This window comes from Bos grunniens, chromosome 5, assembly GCF_055505025.1.
Source record: "Bos grunniens cultivar Pamir isolate PY7600 chromosome 5, Bosgru_T2T1.0, whole genome shotgun sequence".
NCBI classification, from domain to species: domain Eukaryota; kingdom Metazoa; phylum Chordata; class Mammalia; order Artiodactyla; family Bovidae; genus Bos; species Bos grunniens.
Genome location: NC_141169.1, coordinates 34,121,785 through 34,136,445, shown reverse-complemented (window position 1 = coordinate 34,136,445; position 14,661 = coordinate 34,121,785). Strand labels below are relative to the sequence as shown.

Here is a 14,661-nt window from a genome sequence, read left to right as displayed (position 1 = left end):
ATTTTGTTTCATTCTTCAAAGCGTGGATACTGCTATAGGGTTACAACATTGTTTGAAAGTAACTGTACAGCTAGTACTTGATTTCTATGTACATTAATATAATACATGCAGTATTTATATTTTATTTTTCTTTCAGAAAAGCTCTACTTCTTTTCTTTAAAGAACAAAAATTCGAAAACAAACAACCTCCCCATCACCCCTTAAAAAAAATCACTACAGTGCTGGGAACCGCAGTTTATGTATGTGCTTATATTTTGTGTCTGCCCCCCTACACCAATGACTGTCATCATTAGTCACATAAGTAAACAGCATTAATATAAGAAAAGTAAACTACATTCAGTGGGCCTTTTGTTCAGTCTTCCCATTGACAGCCAAGTGTTGGCTCCTTCAAGATTGCAGGGTTGAGTTAACTGCCCTACCACATGCTGTGACCATGTGGTCCAAACACAGGAGACGTGACCCAGAAGAACAGCCTGTAAATCAATATGAGATATCTAACATTTACACAAAATAAAAATAAATCATAAAGACAGTACAAACAATTCTATTTCATTTTGAAAGATTCAGAAAAGCAGATTTGCCTATCAGAGATGTTATAAGTTATTTTAGCTATGACATGCCTGGTCCTTTCTATGTTTTAGGCTTTGGAACGAGCATCCTGTATCTACCTTCCATCCTCAGGCAGAGGATGTGGGATAAGAAATATTTTTCTGGTAACATAAAGCATTAAAATGGAGATTTAGTGGGCAATGCCTTCAGTTAAACTTTCTTCTAGTCAGGGTTCCTGAGTGATAGTGTTATGTTGTGAATTGTTGTGACTCAGAAAGCCCATAATGTAAAATTCTAAAAACTTAAAGGAGTATTTACACTTTCAGATCGTAGTGGATATTTCTTTCTTTCCTCTGCTTGGAGGCATGGTAGTATTAGGGTGGGAAGTTGCCTAATTAGGTGCTGACTGATGGAGGGGCCAAGCTTACCTCTTCCAGTCCTACAGAAGTGATGCACACCCTTACTCATTACAGCCACCAGCGTCCAGGATTGTGGGCATTCAGGTGAGCGGTAACATCCTCTCTTAACACTTAAGTGACCTCTAGGGGATGCTCCTCCCATTGGCCGGAGGGATGAAGCAGAGTAAGGTAACACTGACTGTCTCTGGACCCTTGATAGTTGCCCTGGGGCCAAAGATGCTATTTTGACTCTCAGTGACCCTGTTAAACTAAAGTGCCATTTGCTGGCATTTCCAGTCATGTGTCTGTCCCTGAGTTATCAGCTGTGTGACTGAGCATAAACTGGCAGGGGATTTCCTACTACAGAGGCTTTGTTTTTGTTAGTTTCAAGAAATTGGAGTTGTCTAGACTAAATGTAAAATCACAGAATAGATTATTAAATGGGTGTGGAAATTTTAACAGATTCTAGATTTTAGAACTTACTGTCTGAAGACATACTTTCTCTGCCCTATTCCTTTTCTCCTTTCCATCCCTCCAATGACCTCCATCTTAAATGGAGATGTAGTTCATACACCTTTTTGCCCTACCATACAAATGTCATTTTTAAGAGAAACATTCAAATTTTACCTTCACATTTCACGTCATCAAGTTCCTTCAGCACCTCTTTAATCCAACTAAAGTTCTAAATAAGTATATCAAGTGAGAGGAAAAAATACAAAAATATACGAGTAAGTACAGTCAAACAATTGGAATACTACTTGCCAATAGAAAGGCCCCAACTATGAATCAGATCAGATCAGTCGCTCAGTCATGTTTGACTCTTTGCGACCCCATGAATCTCAGCACGCCAGGCCTCCCTGTCCATCACCAACTCCCGGAGTTCACTCAGACTCAAGTCCATTGAGTCAGTGATGCCATCCAGCCATCTCATCCTCTGTCGTCCCCTTCTCCTCCTGCCCCCAATCCCTCCCAGCATCAGAGTCTTTTCCAATGAGTCAACTCTTCGCATGAGGTGGCCAAAGTACTGGAGTTTCAGCTTTAGCATCATTCCTTCCAAAGAAATCCCAGGGCTGACCTCCTTCAGAATGGACTGGTTGGATCTCCTTGCAGTCCAAGGGACTCTCAAGAGTCTTCTCCAACACCACAGTTCAAAGGCATCAATTCTTCGGCGCTCAGCTTTCTTCATAGTCCAACTCTCACATCCATACATGACCACTGGAAAAACCATAGCCTTGACTAGATGAAACTTTGTTGGCAAAGTAATGTCTCTGCTTTTGAATATGCTATCTAGGTTGGTCATAACTTTCCTTCCAAGGAGTAAGCATCTTTTAATTTCATGGCTGGAGTCACCATCTGTAGTGATTTTGGAGCCCAGAAAAATAAAGTCTGACACTATTTCCACTGTTTCCCCATCTATTTCTCATGAAGTGGTGGGACCGGATGCCATGATCTTCATTTTCTGAATGTTGAGCTTTAAGCCAACTTTTTCACTCTCCACTTTCACTTTCATCAAGAGGCTTTTGAGTTCTTCTTCACTTTCTGCCATAAGGTTGGTGTCATCTGCATATCTGAGGTTATTGATATTTCTCCCAGCAATCTTGATTTCAGCTTGTGCTTCTTCCAGTCCAGCGTTTCTCATGATGTACTCTGCATAGAAGTTAAATAAACAGGGTGACAATATACAGCCTTGACGAACTCCTTTTCCTATTTGGAACCAGTCTGTTGTTCCATGTCCAGTTCTAACTGTTGCTTCCTGACCTACATACAAATTTCTCAAGAGGCAGATCAGGTGGTCTGGTATTCCCATCTCTTTCAGAATTTTCCACAGTTTATTGTGATCCATACAGTCAAAGGCTTTGGCATAGTCAATAAAGCAGAAATAGATGTTTTTCTGGAACTCTCTTGCTTTTTCTATGATCCAGTGGATGTTGGCAATTTGATCTCTGGTTCCTCTACCTTTTCTAAAACCAGCTTGAACATCAGGAAGTTCACGGTTCACATATTGCTAAAGCCTGGCTTGGAGAATTTTGAGCATTACTTTACTAGCGTGTGAGATGAGTGCAATTGTGCGGTAGTTTGAGCATTCTTTAGCATTGCCTTTCTTCGGGATTGGAATGAAAACTGACCTTTTCCAGTCCTGTGGCCACTACTGAGTTTTCCAAATTTGCTGGCATATTGAGTGCAGCACTTTCACAGCATCATCTTTCAGGATTTGGAATAGCTCAACTGGAATTCCATCACCTCCACTAGCTTTGTTCGTAGTGATGCTTTCTAAGGCCCACTTGACTTCACATTCCAGGATGTCTGGCTCTAGGTCAGTGATCACACCATCTGATCACTATGATCAACTATGAATACAACAACCCATTTCCCAGGTGGTGCTAGTGGTAAAGAACCCACCAGCCAATGCAGGAGACAAAAGAGATGCAGTTTTGATCTCTGGGTCAGGAAGATCCCCTGAAGGAGGGCATGGCTACCCACTCCAGTATTCTTGCCTGGAGAATCCCATGGACAGAGGAGCCTGTTGGGATATGGTCCATAGGGTTGCAAAGAGTTGGACACAACTGAAGTGACTTAGCACGCATGCATGCATGGATACAACAACTTGAATGACTCTCAAGAGCATTATACCAAGTGAAAAAAAAATTGATCCCACAAAAGATCCCATACACTATGATTTCTTTTATGTAACATCCTCAAAATGATAAAAATAAATAAAGAGATGGAAAATAGCTGTTTGCCAAGGGCAGAGAGAAAGAGGAGGGTGTGACTACAAAGGTTCTTCATCTCGGTAGCATGGAAGCTCTGTCTCTTGGTTGTGATGTGGTTGCATAAATCTGTGCATGTGATAAAATGACAAGGAAAATATATACACATATTGCACCGATGTCACTTTCCTGGCCTTGATATTGTAAGAAAATTATGTCCCAGGTAACCACTGGAGGAAACTAGCTTTGAAAGGTACATGGGGTCTCTCTGTGTTAACTTTGCAACTTCCTGTGAAACTATAATGGCTTTAAAATTATGAATTTATACAAATCAACCAACAGTGCGGACTCCTCTGCACAGCAAGTATAAATACAGCATATCTAACGATGCCAAAAAAGTATCAGATCTTTTTCAAAGGTGTGCTGTCACTAAAGAGCTGCTTCAAAGGCAAGAAGAAATAAAATCGTGCTGAACTGTGTTCTCGGGGCTGTCACAGCGGCCTCCATTTCTGCAGAGCTCTGAACCATCTGTTTTCCAGGAATGCACAAAGTGAGGGTGGAAGCACAAACCCCTTTAGTTGGATCCCACCAACAATCAAGGTCGGTTTGGTCGTTTGGTCTATAAGAACATTCTGCATCCAGGTACCATATTCCTCTGTCCCCTTTGGAAAAATTCCAGAAAATAAGACCATAGCATGTAGCCCCATGTAGCATGCAGGAAACGTTTCTTCACCGTAGCCTCTCCCTGTAAAGAATGCCTCTCTCTCCCCACCTTTTTCAGTTCTTTGCTATGTCTCCCTCCAAGTTTGCCTGACTTATTAGCCTGATCTTTCTAGTGAAGTTGTATTAATGGCAAAGCAGGCAAACCTGTGAATGATGTGGCAACCCCAGGCGGTGGCCTTCTGTGGTCCTCCCTGTGCATAGCGACCCAGCTCATGCTCCCCACGAGCTGGCGGGACCTGAGCGTTACCTGTGAACCACCAGTTGCCCCTGGAGAAGCTGCTGGGCAGCCCTCACCAAGTACCAACACTGCGAACACAGCAGCCTGATCAGCTTTTGGCCAAAGTTGCCTCCTGGTGAATTACACCTTTTTTTCTTTTTCTCATTTAACATTTTTATAGTACTGTGAGTGTACCCAATGTTATAAAATTATGCCAAAACAAAGAGTAAAGTCCTGGTCTTGAGGAGTATGCGGTGTAAAAGGCACGAATGACGCAAGGAAAAATAACAGCAAGAATACACAGAGTGGGGAGGAAATGTAAGGTAGAATCAATAAGACTTTCAATGAACCAAGAATGGAAAGGCTACGGGCAGGGCTCCAGCTCCTCCCCATAAAACAGAAATACAATAGCAGTAGCAACAGTAACATTTGGGGGTGTTTATTGTTATTAATATGTATCGTGCAGTATTGTCGAATTAATTCTGTAACACAGGTACTTTTACTATACCTACCTGGAAATAAAGAGTTTCTTTTAACTGTTAACAAACACCTCTAATGCTTACAAAGTGCCAAATATGCTTCTGAATAAACTAACTCATTTAATTCTCATAAAATCCTTCTGAAATAGGAACTGTTTCACTCACTTTACAGATAAAGAGAATGAAGCAGTCAGGTTAAGTGACTTGCTCAGTGTGGCTCAGGTAGAAAGTAAGGGAGCCAGAATTTAAACCTGAGAAGTCAGAAGGATGGAGCCAAGATCCAAATCCAGGAAGCCCAACTCTGTGATGGCTCCAGGATTCATATCCACATGCCCTGACTCTCAAACCTGTGTGTTTCCTTATGTGCAATGAAACACAATGAAAAAATAATTTAATTTTAAAATATTTATATTGATTATTCACAATGCAGATTTATTTTGTAAAGGCCTTTAATATTGTGACGAAAAAGTGTTTATTTGAAGAATAAATATTGTTTTTAAAAAAAAAGGCATGGGATTCTCCAGGCAAGAGTACTGGAGTGGAGTGCCATTGCCTTCTCCAAAATGAAGTGTTGGGAATAGGTAAATATAGCAAGTAGATGATTGTTCACCTAGGACTAGAGTTGTGGGGCTTCCCTGGTGGCTCAGTGGTAAAGAATCTGCCTGCAGTACAGAAGACCTGTGTTTGATCTCTGGTTTGGGGAGATTCCCTAAAGGAGGGCATGGCAACTGACTCCAGTACTCTTGCCTGGACAATCCCATGGACGGAGGAGCCTGGCAGGCTGCAGTCTGTGGGGTTGCACGGAGTCGGACACGACTGAAGTGACTAAGCAGCATCAGCAGCAGAGGGATTGTGAGAAAATGGGTAATGACTGCTAATGAGTATGTGGCTTTTTTGGGGGGAGGGGTGATAAAAATGTTGCAAATTTGATTGTAATGATGGTGGCATAACTTTCCAAATACACTGAAACTCATTGAATTGTATACTTAAAATTGATACATTTTTTTCGTGTATGAGTTATATCTCAATAAACTTCTTACTGAAAAAAAAATAAAATAAAATAAAAATAAAAAAATAAAAAAAAAGGGAACATGTTTTCCTCCTTCCTTCCTTCATTCAATAAACATGCATGAGTGTCTGTTTACGCCAGACACTATGTGAGGTACCAGGGTGACAGCAGTGACCAAAAGAGACAAAAATGAGAGAAAACAAGGGAACCAGACATGATGTTCATTTTAATGATGAATACACACTAGATTTATCAGGAGCGCTGGGGGCAAAGAGCCAACAGGAAATAAGGGAGCATTTCAACCTTATTATACAGGGAATGACACTGATCTGGGCTGGACTGTCCCACGTGAGTATTATTTAGTCCTCTTTTCACTGCCTCCCTTCTGTTTCCCTCATTGTAGTTACAGCACTTCGAGGAGAACACGTTATCAAACAACACTTAGTACAGACATTTGTTAACACATCAAACAGTGCTTTGGGTGACAGAAGGAGTAACACTAATGATAAGAGCTATCACATATTAAACGCTTCTTATGTGTTAGGCATTGGTCTAGAATTTTACATATGTTAACTCATTTAATAGATCGTCAGATTGATTCTATTATGATCCAAATTTTATAGACGAAGAGATTGAAACTCAGAAAGATTAAGAAACTTACCCAAGGATCTAATGCTAAAATGTGGAGGTTTTAATCTGTTAACGGAAATTAGGTTTGGGATTACTTATAGGTTTCAGTCACTCTTTGAATTCCCTTCCTCATGACAGTGTGAGTGAGTGTTTTACAAGTCTGGAAATGGTGAAGTGGCATGCAGACCTCTGAACCTGCAATGAAAAACTAGTATAAAAGATCCCTAAAGAAAAACGAGATGCTGGGAGTTAAGTTTTCAAAGTCTACTATCAAAACCTAGAATTTTAATTGGCTTAAACCTCTATTTTGGAGATAAGAGAGTGAAATTTATTACTGTCTTCTCATTTCATTTTTTTAATAAATTTTTTACTTTCTGATTCTTCTTTAGCATGCTAAAGTGAAAAATAAAATCAACAAAAACTAAAATAAGAAGAGAAATCCACATCCCTCCAAGCTACCTTTTAAGAAAAGCATAATAAAGCATTAGCTAGGAAGTCTTTTTCATGATCATGTGGATTGTACCTATACCAGAATAAAATGTCCCCTTGAGAACAAGAAAAATAATTTGGTTTTCCCGTACAGAGGACAACAAGGTCTGGTCTTCCTATCTGAGCTTAGGTTTTAAAACACTAACATTATAAAGAGTTATAGTCCTCTATTATAGGGCCATAATAAAATGATAAAATAATAAAATGTATCACTAACTCTTATTATATTCAGACATTTTGTTCCCTGTTAGCACAGTTCACTTCCGACATTCAAGAGAGAGGCAGAGCTATGGGACATTTGCAGAGAAAGCATGTTAGGACCCAGACCATATACTCACCCAACCCCCACATCCCCACCCATCCCCACCCCCACCCTCACCTCCTCCCAGCAATCTCCACTGAACTCTTAAATTCCCCATACGGTCTCTACCTTCTTTCTCTGCTTAGGCCAGTTTTTCTGTTGAGAATCCTCCCCTACTTCCTTCACTTCTTTGCCTGGCTGACTTTCTGCTTCAAAACCCATCTGAGGTATCATCTGGTCTAGAAATGTTCTCTGACCCCTTTCCTAAGCCAGATTTGGTGGCAGAGTGCTCAAATCTGATTTTTTTCCCCTGGCCCTTCACATGCTGTTAACACAACTGTTTGCTTATTTATTCTTTCCTTCACTAGACTCATCCTTCTACTCAACAAACATTTTTTGATCACCTAGTATTCGCCTGGGACTCTGGTAGGTGTTAGGGAGACGAGGAGAAAAGAAACTCCCTAACACTTCCTGGGGGATAATGATATTCAATGATTGTTTGCAGAATGAATGAATGAAATTAGGTCACTACAAACAGTGGAAAGAAGACCAGAAGATTAGCAGGCACGTGAAAGTGATTTGTTTTTCTCCATTCTCCCGTTTCTCACAGCGCATTCTGTTGTATAACACCTCTCTAAGCTTCTTGATTTAAGTTTTTGCTCTCCTCGTGGTCTTCATCTTACTGCTGTCTTTATAGGAAGCAGGAACCTTGGCATAGGAGGGACCACAGTTCTGATGCCAGCCCTGTCGCTTACTATCTCTGTGATCCTTGGCTCTTTGCTTAATTTCTCTGAGCTGGAATCTCCTCCTCTGTAAAATGGAAATTACAAATATCTATACAGTGGAGTATTCTGTGGAAAATTCTGAAAGAGATGGGAATACCAGACCACCTGATCTGCCTCTTGAGAAATTTGTATGCAGGTCAGGAAGCAAGAGTTAGAACTGGACATGGAACAACAGACTGGTTCCAAATAGGAAAAGGAGTACGTCAAGGCTGTATATTGTCACCCTGCTTATTTAACTTCTATGCAGAGTACATCATGAGAAACGCTGGACTGGAAGAAACACAAGCTGGAATCAAGATTGCCGGGAGAAATATCAATAACCTCAGATATGCAGATGACACCACCCTTACGGCAGAAAGTGAAGAGGAACTCAAAAGCCTCTTGATGAAAGTGAAAGTGGAGAGTGAAAAAGTTGGCTTAAAGCTCAACATTCAGAAAACGAAGATCATGGCATCCAGTCCCATCACTTCATGGGAAATAGATGGGGAAACAGTGGAAACAGTGTCAGACTTTATTTTGGGGGGCTCCAAAATCACTGCAGATGGTGACTGCAGCCATGAAATTAAAAGACGCTTACTCCTTGGAAGGAAAGTTATGACCAACCTAGATAGCATGTTCAAAAGCAGAGACATTACTTTGCCAACAAAGGTCCGTCTAGTCAAGGCTATGGTTTTTCCTGTGGTCATGTATGGATGTGAGAGTTGGACTATGAAGAAGGCTGAGCGCCGAAGAATTGATGCCTTTGAACTGTGGTGTGGGAGAAGACTCTTGAGAGTCCCTTGGACTGCAAGGAGATCCAACCAGTCCATTCTGAAGGAGATCAGCCCTGGGATTTCTTTGGAAGGAATGATGCTAAAGCTGAAACTCCAGTACTTTGCCACCTCATGCGAAGAGTTGACTCATTGGAAAAGACTCTGATGCTGGGATGGATTGGGAGCAAGAGGAGAAGGGGACGACAGAGCATGAGATGGCTGGATGGCATCACTGACTCGATGGACATGAGTCTCAGTGAACTCCGGGAGTTGGTGATGGATTGGGAGGCCTGGCGTGCTGCAATTCATGGGGTCACAAAGAGTCGGACACAACTGAGTAACTGATCTGATCTGATCTGATCTGATACAGTGGAGTATTGTGTGAAGATTAAATGTGATTCACACATTAAAAGGGCTTGACTCTTAGTCTGACTTTGAAGAGTCTTCCTTTCTTTTGGCTCTCCCCTTCTTCTATCCCTCATCTTCCTACAAGACATCATCAGGGTAGTAGTAGTATGCGAGATGGTTTCATGTGACACGTGGAATTTTTTAGAATAGTAATATTACTTTTATATATATTATACATTTTTAGAACAGTAATATTACCTATACATATTAAAATATATGTTCATTAAATTTCATTAAATTTTTGTTTTCTATAGAAATTATTGCTTTGGATTTGCAAGAAATAAAACATTTAAGTTTTTTTTAAATAGGAAAAGAATCTGAAAAAGAATGGAGATATATATACTCCAATATAAAAAAAATTTTTTTAATGAGAAGAAAAAAAATAGTTACAAAAATTATTGTCAGTACAAAGGATGGGGGGGTGGGGGGGGGAATATGCCTAAAAACCACTGCAGATATGAACAAAAATGATAATATAAAAGAAGAAAAACCTTTAGCTCAGAAGTTCACAAGCTGCTATATTATGCTTGTCCTGAGAGCTTGATAAACTGAGAAGCCTCTTAAAAGTGAAAGGGAGAGTGAAAAAGTTGCTTAAAACTCAACATTCAAAAAACTAAGATCATGGCATCCAGTCCCATCACTTCATGACAAATAGATGGGGAAATAATGGAAACTGTGACTTTATTTTCTTGGGCTCCAAAATCACTGCAGATGGTGACTACAGCCATCCTGTTTTTAAAAGATGCTTGCGCCTTGGAAGAAAAGTTATGACCAACCTAGACAGCATATTAAAAAGCAGAGACATTACTTTGCCAACAAAGATCCATCTAGTCAAAGCTATGCGGTTTTTCCAGTAATCATGTATGGATGTGAGAGCTGGACTATAAAGAAAGCTGAGCACTGAAGAATTGATGCTTTTGAACTGTGGTGTTGGAGAAGACTCTTGAGAGTCCCTTGGACTACAAGGAGATCCAACCAGTCAATCCTAAAGGAAATCAGTCCTGAATATTCATTGGAAGGACTGATGCTGAAGGTGAAACTCCAATACTTTGGCCACCTGATGTGAAGAACTGACTCATTGGAAAAGACTCTGATGCTGGGAAAGACTGAAGGCAGGAGGAGAAGGGGACAACAGAGGATGAGATGGTTGGATGGCATCACTGACAAAATGGACATGAGTTTGAGCTAGCTTTGGGAGTTGGTGGTGGACAGGGAGGCCTGGCATGCTGCAGTCTATGAGTCACAAAGAGTCATACACGAATGAGCAACTGAACTGAACCATAGTTATGCATTTCTCAAATGTCACTTGTAAAAAAAAATCCAGTCCTGGGTCTGACAAATATTAATTCTTAAGCTGCTTTTGGCTTTCTTAGGATAGAATTAGTCTCTAATAGACTAAGAAGTCAGTCTTGGGTCTCCAGAACCTGTCTAGTTCTGACTATGATTAAATATAAAGTGAAAGAAGATTGTTCTGTACACTTAAGAATAATTAATGCCTAAACAGAACTTCCAAAGATGTTCTATGTCCCCCACACTGTGTATCTCCATTTCTTGATCTATAATATAGCTAGAATAATAGAATCTAGCTCAATAGGCTAGGGTCAGATGAGGGTCAAATGTTAAAAGAAGCACTTAGTAACATATAGGGAATATAGTAATTGATATGTATGCGTGAGCCATTATTATGATGAATGGAGCAGAAACTAGCCTCTTTGGGGCACCTAGCACTGCATACTCTGGCAGAAGAGCTGACCTCCTATGCCCACAGCCTTGAAAGTTATTTATCCCTTTACCCCAGTCTTCCTGTTTTTTGAGGTTTTGTGATAAAATCAGCCCGTTAGAAGCTTTCTGTCTCTGAACACATATGTGTTGTTGTTTAGTCGCTAAGTCATGTCTGACTCTTTGCCACCCCATGGTATTCTGTAACTTGGGGAGATCAGACACTGTCTTCAGTGTCTCTGTGCTTACAATCTTCTACCTAAAACACAGATTTTCTGTAGATTCATTTGTTAGAATTTGAGACTGTATCACACACACACAAACATTTCTTGTGTTCCATATGAGAGAGTCCACCAGTCTCACCCACTCCTTAGAGACTTATCTGCAGTGTGGAGACAAAAAAAAAAAAACCCCACAGGCGAATTTACACCCCCTCCCAGCAAAAGTCAAGGTAATGAAAAGTTTTAACCAATGCTGAAACAAACCCAGGCCCTGGAAATGTGATCTGGGTGTAGGATCCTCTCTTTACAACATAAGACAATTTAGTCATAATGATGTCATAATGCTTATGTCTGCACTGCCTAGGGAGCGAATAAAGATGAATATAGGAAATCAGGAATTTGGGAAACAGACCATTCATAGTGAAAGGCTGGCCACTCCCTCCTTTCCTTAAGGGTACCAAAGTGCACCACTACCCAACCAATAACAAAGAAAGCAGGTCCAGCAGCCTTGGGGGATGGGGCACCTGACCAGGAGGAGGTGGAGGTTAAGTGCAAGACCAGGTCTTCTTACACCTCCAGCAGAGGTTACCCTTCGCTTCTCCTCTCTTCTCAGGGTCTAAGATCCCTCTGAGACAGGTAGAAATACACCTTTTGCACTAAGAGATACACATCAAGAGCCAACCTGGCGTCCTCCGGTGAAATCAGGCCCAGGTATTTAAAGGCTCTGCGGAGGACTGCAGGTGGGGATTTCTGGATCATCCCTGGTTTAGTTTACCCAGTTCCTCTAACCAAGTCGGCAACCTGGTACCCACTTCCTGGGCTGGTTCGGTGCACATGGAAGGGACACTCGCAACCTTTCCCTGCTGGTTCACTAGGGGAAGCTGGGGGACGCGCGGTTCTCCACTTCCAGCCAACGCCCACTAGGGCGCACGCCCACCTGTGCGAAGAGCCCCTCCCTGAACCTCGCGGCGCTCTGGAGCTGGTCCCCGCGCTCACCCCTCTCCTCTCCCGGACTCCGAGGTGCTCCCAGCGTTCCCGCTCTCTTCCTTCCATTCTTTCTCTCCCTTTTCTCCATTTTCCTTCCTACTCCTACCCCTCTCGGGATCTGGACCCTTATCGCTCTCTCCTTCTCTCCTCCTCCTTGGACTTCAACCCTCTTCCCCGACGGCCCCTCTCCGTTCCCTTGGTTCCACTTGTCTTTCCTGCTCGCTTTTCTGCGCCGCTCTTTCCCTGTTTTCTGCGCGCCCCAGTCTTCTCAGTCCGACCGCAAGGAACGCGCTCACCGCCGGCAGCCACGGTCCCCAGATCCAGCGCTGATCTCGCCTTCTTCCTCCCCTACAGGAGCCTCCCCGGAGTTTCCTGGGCCAAGCCCGAACTCCCGACCCAGGGAACCGCGCTGGCCTCCCAGGGGGCCCAGCTGTCGGGGAAGATGGGTCTATTTTAGGTCCTGCATCCAGTGTCCCCACCCCGAGGACGCGGGCACTGGTCCCGCGACTCGGGTAACACCTCTCCAGCACGATCCTTAGCTAACGTGGAGCCAGTTCCTCCAGAGGGTCTCGGATCCCCTGGCCAGGCAGGCGGCGGCGCCACGGCTGTGGATGGCGGTCTCAAAACAAGCATCTCGAAATTCGAACACCCAGGGAACCCGGGCTCGCGGGCGGGGCGTTCCAGCGCAAGCCAACCACTGCCAGCCCCCCCCCCAGGAATAGGCCGCCTTGGCACAGTCACTTCTCCTGGCATAGAGACTCACAGGAGCTTTCCCAGCCTGTGCCCTTTACCTCGTTTTGCCCTGGTTTACTTAATTTCTAGTCAGTCCGGTCATTAGCCTGCAGTAACCCACACGCAGTGGGATCCTTTGGAAAATGATAAGGATTTAGGACCATCAACAAGACACGAGGAGCCATAACGCCTGACCTAAGCCCCAGAAGGTTGAGAGACCACGCTGCAGACGTGTGCCTGTCCCCATGCGCACACGAGCGCGCGCGCGCACACACACACATATCCCAGTTGGGATCCAGCCACAGGTTTGCACACTGACAAGTCTTTAAGTCAACGGAAAATATAAACAATTTCACTCACCCGCCTTTTTCTTCCCTCTCCCGATTGGGATCCAGGGGAAAAGGGTGGATTGAGAGACCCTTCTTTCTTTTCTTTTCGCCTTTCTAAAGAGTGGAAATTTCCATCATGTGATAGGGGGCAGCATCCCCAGTGTCGCGTTTCCTGTGGACCCTCCCTTCCAGCCCCAGCCACCAATCGTCAGGCGGCAACCTGAGATGTCAACGAAAGCATCCTCCCAGGTGGGGCTGAGCTGTCCAGCTGTCCCCCAAGAGTGAAGCCTGGGACCCGCCAGCCCCTGCTCCAGCTTTCCTGGACCCACGACAACAGAGGATATCGTGGTGTGAGTTGAGCTTTTCTGTGGTTTTTTTTTTTTTTTTTTTTTTAACAATTAAGTTCCTTCATTAGTCAAGGTTGCATTTATTGTATCTGTCCTATATGTGGAAATACATGTCCATGCTCATTTTGAAGTCTGTAAAACAGTCTTTCTTTCAGTAGGTGGCCCTAAACTTCCTGTAGGTTTGATGATGTCAAACCTGAATCTGACATAAAGGAAAAAAAAATTGAGGAAGGGTTGTAAATGAAAAACCTGTCATTCACAGTAAAAATCACTTAATGCAAGAGCAGTGTAGAAGATAGCTTTCCAGCCCTTAACCATGGCTAGGGGTCTTTTGTGGTCATTTCCCACCCACTCCAAGATTCCACTGTAAGCATAATCCTCAGTATATATGAAGAAGGAATTAGGATTTAATAAATAGCACTACAATTTCAGTTCTGCTTGTTAAAGGCACCACTTACCATTTTAAGGAAAGCTGTTTACATTGAAACTTTTCTGAGGTTAACCAAAATTCCTGTTTCCAAAAAGCCTATGCGTGTAACAAATATGTTCACAACCTCCTGTTTATTTAATGCTCGTTTGTCATTCTTTAAGGGAGAAAATGTTCTCCTGTAGAGATCTGAGCCCCACAGTTTAACAAACTTATCAGGCAACACAAATTACTTTTTAAATTATCATATACCCAATTTAACTTTATCCAGAATGGTAAGGTTCACTGTTCAGACTGTGAATATCTAGAACCGTCTTATTTTACAGTTCCCATTACCTAATACATCAGCAGCATCTCAGCACTTTAAAAAAAAAAGGAAAAAACAAAAACAAAAATCCATCCACATAATGCAGATATATAATAATCAGGAGGATTAAAAACTCTCCATTAA

The 14,661-nt window shown here is 42.5% G+C and overlaps 1 protein-coding gene across 1 annotated transcript in view; it reads right to left on the bottom strand.

Annotated features, from left to right (window-relative positions):
* The window catches only part of SLC38A4 (solute carrier family 38 member 4), an 84,488-nt gene extending 70,885 nt beyond the window's left edge, over positions 1-13,603 (bottom strand). The window contains exon 1 of the mRNA XM_086399788.1: positions 13,468-13,603. The gene's annotated coding sequence lies outside the window, so the exon portion shown is untranslated. The remainder of the gene's footprint in view (positions 1-13,467) is intronic.
* Positions 13,604-14,661: the final 1,058 nt, after the last annotated feature.